The 14,072-nt window shown below is 47.2% G+C and overlaps 1 protein-coding gene across 1 annotated transcript in view; it reads left to right on the top strand.

Annotated features, from left to right (window-relative positions):
• Positions 1 to 9,919: 9,919 nt before the first annotated feature.
• The window catches only part of LOC147665994 (BCL2/adenovirus E1B 19 kDa protein-interacting protein 2-like), a 196,119-nt gene continuing 191,966 nt past the window's right edge, over positions 9,920 to 14,072 (top strand). The window contains exon 1 of the mRNA XM_086949341.1: positions 9,920 to 10,085. The gene's annotated coding sequence lies outside the window, so the exon portion shown is untranslated. The remainder of the gene's footprint in view (positions 10,086 to 14,072) is intronic.

Here is a 14,072-nt window from a genome sequence, read left to right as displayed (position 1 = left end):
TCACATACAGGGTTGAATCACATGACCCCTAACTTGCCTCATATTTCACTAATGACACTGTCGCCAGGGTGGGGCCGGAACTGTTCTAAGCTCACTTTTAATAAGTACTCCGCAGTGCTGTAATGTGACCTATTAATATCAAAGCTTCCATATGTTGAATACCTTTTTTTTTTTTTCATTTTATTTTTTTTTTCATTTTGAAGAGACTTGCATACTTTACATATGGGGAACATGTTTATGGCTTGAGGCGTGCGCGGGCTCTAAGAGCCAAGCCTGAGCCTTCACTCGACTCGCCCTTTGATGTGTCGGCTCTCCCACCTCTAATTCCTAGCTGTACTATTAAACCTGTTCAGTTCTACGTAACTCAACAATTCCGTATATTACTAGCGGGTATTTGAACCGTAGCCAGGGCGGGATCTGTAGCCTTTGTAGCGCGTGGCTTACATCTATGTTCAAAGTAAATCTAAAACCAGTGTGTGAAGGAGCCAGTTAGCAAACATAACGTAGTCGTAAAAGGAGATAACATCAAAGGGAGTCGACATCCCACATTGCCTCCCTCATCAGTTTGATTCTGAACAAACCAACTCTTGTTTCTCGGTGACAAAGTTCCTTTATAAAGTGGCGCAACACGGCATTACGCGTCATACAGATGGGCGGCATGTTAACCGGCATGTCCATTATCACACTGACGGCCGCTTTCTCTTTTAGCACCTCGAGCAGCTCTTGTAGCGGGGCCCATAAACCTGCAGAGGTCTGGGTGGTCTTTGCTTGTAACCTTGAATTTGTTTAAAAACACTGGTCACTTCAAAAGGTGAAAAGCTCCTGGCTCACACTGTTAATTTCAAACTGCGGTGGTTGGCATGTTAGTCTTAACAGGATGACCCGTGATGTAACAGGGCAGATGCTTCTGTTGGAAAGGCTGCGTGCTCCCCGCCTCTCCCTTCTGGCATGCCGCTGCACGCTTCTTATGTAAACTGCTGAGTCACTCGCTCTTGTGCAACCAAACTTTGGAATTGTTAAACTGTGCTACTACTAAATGTGAACTTGAACCGTGGCAATTTTCCCTCCCCCCTCTTGTGCTCGTATTATCTGAGTTCGGGCGTGTGCAGTTTCTTTGTTTATCTGTGTGCTCGTGCCCTCTGTGGGTGCGTCTTTCTTTTATGTGCCCACCTGTGTGCCAGCTGTTTCCCGCACCCACGTTGTGAGTCAGCCTCTTTAATGCCATTGTGTGCTGCAGGCATGATGCCTGCTCTCTGTGTGTGTGTGTGTACTGTCACAGGCTGGCCTGTGTGCTCTGGGCTGTTTGCTTGTTGTGTTTGCAGGCGTGCATGCCCGGTGCCCTCGGCTCACCCCGGCTAGTCTGTGTTTGTAGGACTGTTTGTTTAATAATGTTAGCAGTGCTTTCCCGATGTAGGGCTGTGTCGTGTGTGCATGCGCATGCATGCAGTTTTGTTTGGAGATATTTGTTGCGTGTGTGCGAGGACACGCGATGTTTGTCTCATGTGTAGGCGTGTCCTATGGCGCCGTCTCCTGTGCCAGTTTGCACACTCCGTGCTGCCGCCCGTTTGAAGTGTTTGCCATTGCCTGTACCCTGCATATAATGCATCTCACTCTTCCGTTTCCAATCCCGTGTCTGCGGGGCCTGCGTTCGCCTCAGCCCCTCTCTTCACAGGTGTCGGGTAGTTTGTGGTAGGGCTGAGCCCTGACACAGGAAGGTGAGGTGCAGGCCGGGCTGGCCGTTGGAGGACGAAAGGGCTCCCCTCCCCCCACACGGCTGTGGTAAAACTGAAGTTTTGGTAAGGCAGCAAGGGCCGCTGACAAAGTGTATTTTAGTTTATTTTTTAAGCTTTGTAAAGCGTGGAACAGGCCGACGTTGCAAAGTTCTGACAAATGTGTTTGCAGATCGCACCGGTGCTCAGTCGGTGCATTGTACTGCGTCCGCCCGGATCCTGGGTTTGGCGCTATAATTGGTGCGGATGTGAGATCTGTCTAGTGAGCAAGGGACCCATGTCTGGGCATACCCTGCCAATTTAGGGCGAACAAAGCAAAACCAAAGGGGATGATGGACGGGGCGCTGAAACTTTTCAGACACTCGCCCCCAGTCACAGATTTGGGTTGAATCCATCATCATTCTTTAGCTCACTTCACCACCCCAGTTCAGACCCAGCTATTTGCAAATCGAACAGTCCAGCCCAAACTGCCAGGCCAGGTTCTCCCTGGACCAGAAACAAGCCTCCTGTAGCCGGTTTCGGGGTAACTCCCTCATCAGCAAGGCTAGCTAGCTCAAAAACTGGAATGTCGTGGTGAGAAAAGTAATGATGGATTACACCCAGATCTGTGACTGAGGGTGAATGTCTGATAATGTTCAACATTCCGTCCAGCATCTTTTTGTGTTGCATAATTGTACTAATAGCCATGCATATGCCACTTACGAATGCATGCTTAACACTACCTAAAGGAACCTTTAAGCAACCTTGCAATAATGAAAGTCCAAGAATAAATACACGCTGTAAAAGTACGCTTTGCAGTTTGAATGCAGCCCTTCAATGACCTATCAAAAGTGGATTATTATAACTTTGGACCAGCAACTAATACAAGCATCTCTTCAGCTAGCACAGTAAACCCCCTCCCGCTGTCCGTGCCTTTTCCAGCTTGTATTGTGTATCCCGTCTTATGTGTCCTGCCCGCCCCCCTCCTGCTGTCTGTATGCACGCCCTCACCCCCTCCCGCTGTCCGTGTGCCTGCCCGATTTCTACCCCCCCCCCGCTGTCCGTGTGCCTGCCCGACCCCTGAATAATTGTAGCTACATGAGCGCCTTCATTAATTAATTGATGTTCGCAAACAACTGGAGTTAGGTCATTGGACTGGATATTTTGAACTTCTTTTTGAATTAGGAAGAAGCTCTTAGCTGGTTTACGTGCAGGTGAATTGTCTCCATACAATCCTGGATTTTTTGCGCCTTAGAAGGAATCTGCAGCATCTGTCACACAGCTCATTTAAGAGTATAGGGTCTGGACCAGCCTTATGTCCTCAAGCAGTTTCCCATTTTCTGTTCTCTGTGCCTCACCCAAAGTGTTATCTACTTGGAAGGTGGTCTGGTTTGGTTGATCAGTGTTGCCAGACCAGTTGTTAAATTGCAGGCAGGTCCTTGATTTCCAAAGAAAGTCGAGTATGCTTCATAAGGCTTGAGGAAATATCTCTGGCTGGCTGACAGTTTTATGTATACACTATATTATTGGTCAGATGCCAGTATATTTGATCCAAATTTCTCCAGGCCCTTCTTGCTTCGCTCTCTTTTCTACTTTGTAAAAGAAAGCATGGATAATAAATTCACTTTTTTTAAAAAAATGAAAGGAAAAAAACAAGCGGTGTCTTTGGACAAGACTCGGTGCGGTGCTTAATCTCAGTTTACCACTTTTTCTGTCTGCTTTCTCTCCATGGCGACCACTTTTCAGAGTATTAGTGCTGTAGTTGTTATCTCTTTCAACAAGAGCAGCTATTTTCTGAGTGGCTCCTGGGAAGAGTACAGTTAATATTGCAGGCCTTTAGTCCTGAGGGGTCCATATTTAGCAGTTAGGAAGGTTAAAGTCAGAAGTATTCTGGAAGGTGAAAAGTGTAAAGCCGGCTGAACGAAGCAAAGTATAAAGAAGCATCTAGAATTTATCTGAAGTATGGGTGTACCGTCTGAGGCTGTGACTTAAGAAGCTACACAAAGGTGTCAGACATGAATGGATCTGGGCTGTCATGTGAACGTGGGAGTAAACTAGGAAGCGCTGAGTATTCGTTGGGGAGGTGCCCTGGAGAGTGATTCGGGCAGAACGGGTTGGGATCAAATAGGAAGTAGAGAGGTGTTTTATAGGTAGGAGATTCAGGGTGAAAATAAACTAAAAGCTCAGGAGTCCCTTCCAGTGTTTACAACCAAGGCAACTAGGGGCGCCATTTCCTCTTGCCACCATTCTCCCACCTTCCTGCTTTCCCCTACCTGCAGCCGCCTCGGCCTCTCCCAGGCTCCGGGCTACAAACTCCGGCTCCACTGCTTCCTGCGGACGCGCACCGACATAGTACCGTGACGTGTTTCCGCCTCCCCCAACTTGCAGCCGTAAGGGCCGTGCGGAGTCCGTTATAGATAAAATACCAACTTCAGAAGCCTGTTGGAAAAAGCACAACGAGCAAAAGAAACAGGCCCTATACAAGCCTCGCCCACTAAAGAATGGAAACGGATGGAAGCATGGGCAGGAAGAAACATGATAGGGGTAATGGAAGTATGAAACGGGGAAGAGGAGAAGATGAAGGCATTCGGGAGGAAGCGACAGAGGGGTTAGATGGAAAATGAAAGAGTGGGGGTGTAACTTAAAAAGGGAATAAAGTCGTTGGTGAATAATGGGAACGTAATAGTAGTGTGGCTAACGTCACCCAATGGAGGCGGGGCTAACACTTCAATGGGCGGAGCTATAGGTAGAATAAACACAATAAATACACATATCGGGGCTTATTTACAAGCCCCTTGTGCCACTGCCACCCTTTGGTCACTGTTAAAAATGACGCAAAAGGGCGTAAGAAGCGTGTAAATAAGCCCCCTATTGTGAAATTGTGCATTTCATAGGGGTTAAACCGATACAATCACAGCCAGTGCTTTAAATGGAAAAAAATAAGTGCAGGTACTCATCAAATTGAGTTAGGGGTGTGGCTAGTGGGCGGGGCTACGGGGCGGGGCTGAAGTGCAACCTATGCCCAGACAGTGTTAACAAGTATACAAATTACAAAATAATGATGTAATATAATCAGGAACTATTCTGCATTACACAGCATAAGTTGCCTTTTCTTGCTGCATAAATGAATCAAACCTGATGCTTAATTACAGTGGCTCTGATTATTATTTATTTGCATTGTGCTTAGTACTCACATTCTCGTGTGCTTACACACTCACACAGGCCCGAGCACACACTCACAAAGGCCTGAGCACACATGCATGTACAAAGCAGTCCGCACACATTCTTTAAAACACCTTGGACTAATCCAGATTCAAAATCTCCCTCTTTCCCATACACCTGAAGGCACACACATGCTGATAAACACTAACAATCCGTCACATACTCGCACAAAAGGCTCACAGGATAAAGGACCCTTTTACCTCCTCACCTCCTGTGGCTTCCTTAATTGCCGCTCTCAGTGGGTCACCTGGATTCCAGGGTGTGCACAATGCACATCAAAGTGTAAATGTGATTGACAGAGCAGTGTCTGAATGGTATGGACACGCCGGGAATGGTATGGTATAGCGCCGGGAAACCTCCGGGTAGCTGCGCGCTTAATAAATGTAATAATAAATAAAATAAATAAATAAATATTTCCCGGGACAGTCTTCTATCACAGCTTGGCCTCACTACACCGGCTGATGTGCTTGGAACGTTGAAATCGCATTTGCGAGAGATTAAGCTATTGCCATTGTAAATGACAATGCCATTTATTTATCTGTTTTCAAAACCAACACATAAATAAAAAGTTTGTCATTCACAATGCCAATAGCTCAAACTTTTCCAAGGGCGAAACCGTTGCATTGTAAATGCTTGTTTCACCTTGTGGGTACAATAGTGGTTTGAAATTTCGCAAAGAGTAATTATTTGTGGATATATAATCACTATATTCTTTTGTAAAAGAAGTTTGTGTATAAATGTTCGCTTATTTGTATATATGTCAATTGTATAGTAGTTGTAAATATGTGTAAATGTTTTTTGTAAAGTGTTCTTCTCACCTATAAAAAGATATAAAAATTATTGAAACAAGTTTAAAAGGGTTTAAATAAAATTGCCCATACAAACAGACGATTCATTTTTGTTTGTATTCTCAAAACTTTGAGAGATCAAATTATTGGGAGGGCTAGCAATCCTCTTTTTTGCACGTAATGTTCATTCTTAGGCACTTCGGTATTGAGAAATCCAGAACTAATACAGGAAATTTCTTTGGTAGTCTGGTTAGATTATTTATATGGCACTGCGAGAATTATGCAGTAGGGAACGGCTACATTATCCGCTAGGTTTGAGTAAATTATACGGCAAGCAAAGCCAAATTATGCAGCATAAGGCAATTACACAAGTTGAAAAAGTTCAGGAACAGATAGGCTTCTACTAAATACATTGTTTCAACTTCCTGGCCAACTTTTTTTTAGGCGTTAACATTAGCGGAAGTGAGGCAGGATACTGGCATACTTACGGTTCATTCAGTTAAGAGCTGTAGCCCACGTCCGGTGTGACCATCTGTTTCTATACCTGGCATGTCATGCAGTTTGGTGCTTCCTTTCCCTCCATGTTAAAAGAACAGTATATGTTTCAGCACCCACGCTAATGTGCTGCATAGTTAAATACATATAAGATCCGAATGCCGAGACCGATTGGCACTGCCAATGCTTGTTAAAGAGTACTGTCAAATGTATTAAAACGTTTACTGTAATCAGTGCTTTAGTACCGGCACTTCTTATTTTAATCCCTTCAAGTACCGGCACTCTTCCTTCCGCCAAGGAGAGTACCGGTACTATAGTCTGATGCAATGCTCATTGCTAATTCTGTGGAGGCAGGGTGGCGCCTGCCTCTGATATTCTGACAGCCAAAGTGCCCCTGTAGCCCTGTGCTGAGCCGCTGCGGAATCGCAACAGCAGCTCAGTTGCATCTTTGACTTTTAGGTGTCGATAATTTCACCTTCACGCTGAGCTTGGCAGAGCAGTGTCCATACCATTCAGACACTGCTCTGTCAATCACATTTACACTTTGATGTGCATTGTGCACACCCTGGAATCCAGGTGACCCACTGAGAGCGGCAATTAAGGAAGCCACAGGAGGTGAGGAGGTAAAAGGGTCCTTTATCCTGTGAGCCTTTTGTGCGAGTATGTGACGGATTGTTAGTGTTTATCAGCATGTGTGTGCCTTCAGGTGTATGGGAAAGAGGGAGATTTTGAATCTGGATTAGTCCAAGGTGTTTTAAAGAATGTGTGCGGACTGCTTTGTACATGCATGTGTGCTCAGGCCTTTGTGAGTGTGTGCTCGGGCCTGTGTGAGTGTGTAAGCACACGAGAATGTGAGTACTAAGCACAATGCAAATAAATAATAATCAGAGCCACTGTAATTAAGCATCAGGTTTGATTCATTTATGCAGCAAGAAAAGGCAACTTATGCTGTGTAATGCAGAATAGTTCCTGATTATATTACATCATGAGGGGGTGGCCGGACAAGAAGAAGCTAACGGAAGGTGTCCGACGTTTTTTTGAGATAAGAGAAGAATTGTCCCTAAGTGACTCGGGGATATTCTTGTACAGAGGAGAAAAAGTGGTCCCACCAGTGACAATGATACCCAGACTGCTGAAGTTGCTTCATGTAGGACATCTGGGCATAGTGAAAACCAAGGCGTTGGTCAAACAGATGTATTGGTGGCCAGGCATGGATGCCCACATCGAGAGACAAGTGCGGGAGTGTGGACAATGCCAAGGAGCGGACAAGGTGCTCCGCCCACTCCGACCAGCACTGGGGAGATTCGACACCCCGCAAGGCCCATGGGAGGATGTGGCCATTGACATTTTGGGGCCCGTTCTGGACAATCAAGGGGTGAACAAGTACATCTGCGTACTCATTGACAAGTATTCCAAGTGGCCAGAAGTGGACATACAAGAGTCAATGGACACGGATACGATTTTGAAGTTCCTAACCTCAGTGTTCCTCAGAGAGGGAATACCCAAAACCATCCTCAGCGATAATGGACCGCAGTTTGTATCGGACAAGTGGGGGAGATACCTGAAGAGAAATGGTATCGTAGGGAAACACACTGCTGTGTATCACCCATCTTGCAACGGCCAGGTTGAAAGGTTTAACAGGGTGCTCATGGGCTCCATCCAAGCAGCCATATCGCAAGGAAAGGACTGGGAGATGGAAATAATGAACATGCTATGGGCCTATCGGATAACCCCCTCTGTGGTGGGGTATAGTCCGTTCCAAGTGCTGAGAGGACGGCATCCCTTCACCAGGGACAACGTAGCATGGAGGGAGAAGACCATCACCAGCAAGTGGTCCCCTGCGGTGGTGCAGCACAATCTTGAGAAAGCCCAGAAGATCTATGCCGCGCACTATGACAAAAGACGCAGCACGAAAGAAACAGCGCTGGAAGAAGGGGAGTGGGTTAGGATCAAACTGCCCACTCTACAAAAGAAGGGCGAGAGCAAATTCAGCCAGCCGCTACAAGTTAAGGAAGTGAGGGGCAGAGCGGCCCTCCTCAGCGATGGCAAGGTCTGGTCACAAGAGCGCATGGCCAGAGTGAATAAAATACTAGTCTGGCCCAAAGCCGAAGGAGTAGGAGGAGACATGGATCACACGGAGGTCACACCCTATTCTGATCACGTCATAGACAACCAAGGCGAAGACGCAGGCGAAGACAATGAAATGGTTGTACCAGGAGCCAGGCCGACCGACGGAGGAGGAATGCAAGCGAATGCAGAGCTGAGAACAGAAGTGAGAGAGGTTGGTGTGTCCCAAGAAGAGACTGAGTTGAGAGAGAACGTGCCGGTAAGACACACCCGCAGCGGAAGGGCAGTTGTAGCGCCCTCTCGCTATAATGACTTTGTGATGGATGGACACTAGCTTGGTGCCGTCTCCCCGGTGCCCCACATAGACACTGTTCACGGCTGGAGGACACTCACCTGAGGGGAGAAATGTTATAACTTTGTTTTTGTTAAAGGGGGGAGATATGTGGTGTGCGCTCTAGTCGACGGACGTATACGCGATGACGCGTTACGTCCGTCGACTAGAGCGCACACCACATATCTCCCCCCTTTAACAAAAACAAAGTTATAACATTTCTCCCCTCAGGTGAGTGTCCTCCAGCCGTGAACAGTGTCTATGTGGGGCACCGGGGAGACGGCACCAAGCTAGTGTCCATCCATCACAAAGTCATTATAGCGAGAGGGCGCTACAACTGCCCTTCCGCTGCGGGTGTGTCTTACCGGCACGTTCTCTCTCAACTCAGTCTCTTCTTGGGACACACCAACCTCTCTCACTTCTGTTCTCAGCTCTGCATTCGCTTGCATTCCTCCTCCGTCGGTCGGCCTGGCTCCTGGTACAACCATTTCATTGTCTTCGCCTGCGTCTTCGCCTTGGTTGTCTATGACGTGATCAGAATAGGGTGTGACCTCCGTGTGATCCATGTCTCCTCCTACTCCTTCGGCTTTGGGCCAGACTAGTATTTTATTCACTCTGGCCATGCGCTCTTGTGACCAGACCTTGCCATCGCTGAGGAGGGCCGCTCTGGGGGAAAGATAGAACATTACATTTTGTAATTTGTATACTTGTTAACACTGTCTGGGCATAGGTTGCACTTCAGCCCCGCCCCGTAGCCCCGCCCACTAGCCACACCCCTAACTCAATTTGATGAGTACCTGCACTTATTTTTTTCCATTTAAAGCACTGGCTGTGATTGTATCGGTTTAACCCCTATGAAATGCACAATTTCACAATAGGGGGCTTATTTACACGCTTCTTACGCCCTTTTGCGTCATTTTTAACAGTGACCAAAGGGTGGCAGTGGCACAAGGGGCTTGTAAATAAGCCCCGATATGTGTATTTATTGTGTTTATTCTACCTATAGCTCCGCCCATTGAAGTGTTAGCCCCGCCTCCATTGGGTGACGTTAGCCACACTACTATTACGTTCCCATTATTCACCAACGACTTTATTCCCTTTTTAAGTTACACCCCCACTCTTTCATTTTCCATCTAACCCCTCTGTCGCTTCCTCCCGAATGCCTTCATCTTCTCCTCTTCCCCGTTTCATACTTCCATTACCCCTATCATGTTTCTTCCTGCCCATGCTTCCATCCGTTTCCATTCTTTAGTGGGCGAGGCTTGTATAGGGCCTGTTTCTTTTGCTCGTTGTGCTTTTTCCAACAGGCTTCTGAAGTTGGTATTTTATCTATAACGGACTCCGCACGGCCCTTACGGCTGCAAGTTGGGGGAGGCGGAAACACGTCACGGTACTATGTCGGTGCGCGTCCGCAGGAAGCAGTGGAGCCGGAGTTTGTAGCCCGGAGCCTGGGAGAGGCCGAGGCGGCTGCAGGTAGGGGAAAGCAGGAAGGTGGGATAATGGTGGCAAGAGGAAATGGCGCCCCTAGTTGCCTTGGTTGTAAACACTGGAAGGGACTCCTGAGCTTTTAGTTTATTTTCACCCTGAATCTCCTACCTATAAAACACCTCTCTACTTCCTATTTGATCCCAACCCGTTCTGCCCGAATCACTCTCCAGGGCACCTCCCCAACGAATACTCAGCGCTTCCTAGTTTACTCCCACGTTCACATGACAGCCCAGATCCATTCATGTCTGACACCTTTGTGTAGCTTCTTAAGTCACAGCCTCAGACGGTACACCCATACTTCAGATAAATTCTAGATGCTTCTTTATACTTTGCTTCGTTCAGCCGGCTTTACACTTTTCACCTTCCAGAATACTTCTGACTTTAACCTTCCTAACTGCTACATAACTCGAACCGCGGGTGCTTCAGTCTCATCACTATTCGTGACAATTTTCAGATTGCGCCATACCGGACACCTCCCATGCTGTTCCATCCACACCACACACTACCCAGGCTGCTCCGTACCTGACACCCGCAGGCTGCTTCATACCGGACACCCCCAGGCTGCCCCGTACTTTCACCCCGTAGGCTGCTCCAGACTGCATCCCTCGCACCTAGGCTGCACCGGACCTGGTACCCCCAAATGCTGCTTCAGAAGTGGCACCACCACAACTTCTCCAAACTTCACAAGACGACTTGGTAACCTTCCCTTCAGGCTGCTTCAGGCTTGGCCTCCTTCCCTCCGGGCTATTCCATACTAGGCACCCCCACCAGGCACCTTCGATTTGGTACCTCCAATCCCCTCGTTCTTAGTTGCTCCATGCTTGTATCCAATATATTCTGCTCCAGACTTGGCGCTACACACCCCCTGGCTGCGCCAGATTTGGCCCGTCACCCACAGGCTGTTGTATTGTTTTGTAATGCAGCATTCCGTTAGCACGCAAGTCTTTACAACAACTTGCCTTAGGGAAGCACTGTACTTTCAATAGTATCGTTTACTATTCCAACTTCAATCTGCGCAACATAGGGAAGGTGTTATACTTAAACGTCAACCCCACACCACAAATGCCCTCCCCTAAAGCAAGTCGTTGTAACAACTTGCGTTCTAAAATAATGCATGGTAATGACACGTTTGGTCTATTGCCAGCACTGTAAAGGCACTCTATGATTCCGGGTTCACTTTAAAGGATGTTCCCCGGGTAGCACCCTACACATTGTAGGATGTATGGTTGGAAGGATGTGGTCTTTGTTTTGATCTTATGTGGGAAGTGTTTCCATGTTGTGTGCGAGGACAACCAAGATGCGGTTATCATGTATTGGGATGCAGCGAGATAAATGAAGTGTGAGAGACCGATGCACAGATTTAAGACTTTCAGTATGCAGGTAGCTTTGAACAGCTCTTCATGCCCCCTTTATATAATTTTTTAATGATATAGTCTGATTAGCTGGTTAGTGTACTGGTTAGTGCACCGAGTTGTCAAGTCAGAGTTTGTGTGTATTGTTGTGGTCCTGAGATGGCATGGTTAGAAGGAAAGAAAAGTGGAGAAATATGTTAAAATGGGCATTTTTATTACAATCTCTTATCAGAGTGCCTTTGTGAGATCTAAAGAAGGGGTCAGATTGTATAGGTACGTAGGGGCCTGCAGTGGTGGACTATATTAAAGACCTCCAAAGTGTCCAGCAATGTGTCAAAGATCTTTCAGTTGTTCCATGTCTGTTCATTTAGTGACTTTTTTTGGGGGGCTGTACCGTGCTGGTCATGGTCAACCCCCATTACAGATATGTTGACCGCAGCGTATGATTGTCTTCTTATTTATTGTAAGCCATACCTGTTATGTATGCAAGTACATAACTATATAATGCCATAGCTAACCATTAGTCAGCCCTTCTTAACTTACCTGCTTATTGAAAGCAGTATGCTAGTTGAGAATTCCCAACTTGTGGGTTGTAAGCTGAGAGTTGTGCTTGAGGATGCAACTGTTTTCTGGGCTCCGTTGCTGTGATCTGGGTGGTGCAGTTATCAAGTGAATAGTCTTGTTTTCAACAGGCTTTTTTAGTGTATATGCTCCTGAGTGCTTCTAATGTTGGCTGGTAGTAAGTTCCAGAGATTGGTGGCTTGTACTGAGAAAGCAGTGCCTCCTACTGATTTCTCATGGTAAAATGGTATGATGTAAATGTAAATGTAGAGGTACTTGTATAGCGCACGACTACCCGGAGGCATCTCGGCGCTTGTACGAATACCGCAGAGGAACCCTTCCTGCCTTTCCCTGTCAAGTGCCCACTCCTGGGCACCCCCAAGGTGAAGCCAGGCATCCTAGCGTTGTTGGGGCCGTTGTGGAGATTAAGCAAGCTATTGCCCAGAGTGCAGAGTGGGACCCATGATTGGAATAGGCACCGAGGCGAGAATTAACAGGTCAGAGGAAATTGAGCCCAAGACCTTCCGAGGCGGGAATTGAACCCTGGTCCCGGGCCAGACTTCTGCATCAGGGTCTTCCTCTCTAACCATTGAGTCACACTTCTCCATGATAAGTTTGGTTTGTATTACTAGAATTTAACTTGTGGGTATGGCGATCCTTTTCGTAGGAGGCTCTATGTACAGTGTAGAGTACCTAGAACATTGACCTTCTAGCTGTTCTAGACTTGACACGTTTCCCCTAAGCTGCTTCATACTTGGCACACCGTACCCTTCCTCGACGCTGCTCCAGATTCGGAAACCCCCTGGCACCACCCCTCACACTGGCTGCTCTAGACTGCCATCTGAATAGGCTTGCCCACTTTGTGGGATCTCCCCTCCAAGCTGCTCCAAACGTGGCACTGCCTCTCCTGACTACTTGACACCTCCCTTCCAAGCTGCCCCAAACATGGCAACTCCCCTCCAGACTACCCCAAACGTGGCACCTACCCTCCAGGCAGCTCCACATCAGACCCCCAACCCGTGGATTCTCCACACCTGGTGATCCCTCCCCACCACCCTTTCCTCCAAACATGGCATTCTCCTGGCTGCACTTCCCCTCGAGGGTGTTCCAAACATTCCAGGTGGTTCCAAGTCAGACCCCTCAACCCCCATGGCTCCTCAAAAGCTAATAATGCCCCCCACCACCAACCCCCTGTTCCTACTAACATGGCATCCTCCTGGCTGCTCAAGGTATGGCACTTTCCAGACTGCTTCATATCTCTAATACCCTACAGTGATTCACATCTGCCATCATGCACGGACTCATGTCTAATACCACCATATTTCTTCATATGGATTAGCTTGCAGACAGCTTCAAATATCTGCAGGCTCTAGACTGCTTTAGGTAACTACCCACCCCACTGATTCACGCTGACTGCTTAAGGTATAGGACATCAACTTTCCTGCTTCATATATGGAGAATGCCTACAACACGTTCATAATGCTTTAGATGCAAGACACTCCTCGACTTCGTCAAATAAGGAACTCTTCCCATTTACTTCAGCTGAGGGAAGCTTTTCCCAATCATAGTATACTATCATATGTTTTACTGAACGTAACATTTTATCATCACTGTAGCTAAAGCAGAAAGAGATGTTAAATTCTATATACTTATACAAATATACTTGGCCAAATCGTTCATCACCACCCCCTTTTCTAAATCATTTTGTCCACCATAAGCGTGGAAGGGTATACTCAGATGTTAGTCCCTTGCTCATTGCACCATCCGGATTCAAGCAAGCCGGGCCGACGACGGCTGAAATGCCAGAAACCGGTCCCCGGAAGCTTGTTTCCTTCCCAGTATAAGAATTGGCTTGGTAGTTTGGTTTGCCCTGTTCCCATCATGCCCTGGGACAGGAACAGACTAATTTGCATGTAGCCAGGTTCTGAGCTGGGATGGTGCAGTGAGCTAAAAAACGGTGATGGATCAAGCCCTGATCTTTGGACTGGATAAGAGTGGTCTGCTTAATTAAGACACTCTGTTCATCACCACCCCCTTTTCTGAATCATTTTGTCCACCA

Source organism: Lissotriton vulgaris, unplaced genomic scaffold (assembly GCF_964263255.1).
Source record: "Lissotriton vulgaris unplaced genomic scaffold, aLisVul1.2 SCAFFOLD_2925, whole genome shotgun sequence".
NCBI lineage: Eukaryota > Metazoa > Chordata > Amphibia > Caudata > Salamandridae > Lissotriton > Lissotriton vulgaris.
Note: the sequence above shows the minus strand (reverse complement) of the source record. Positions and strands in the feature narration are given on the sequence as shown.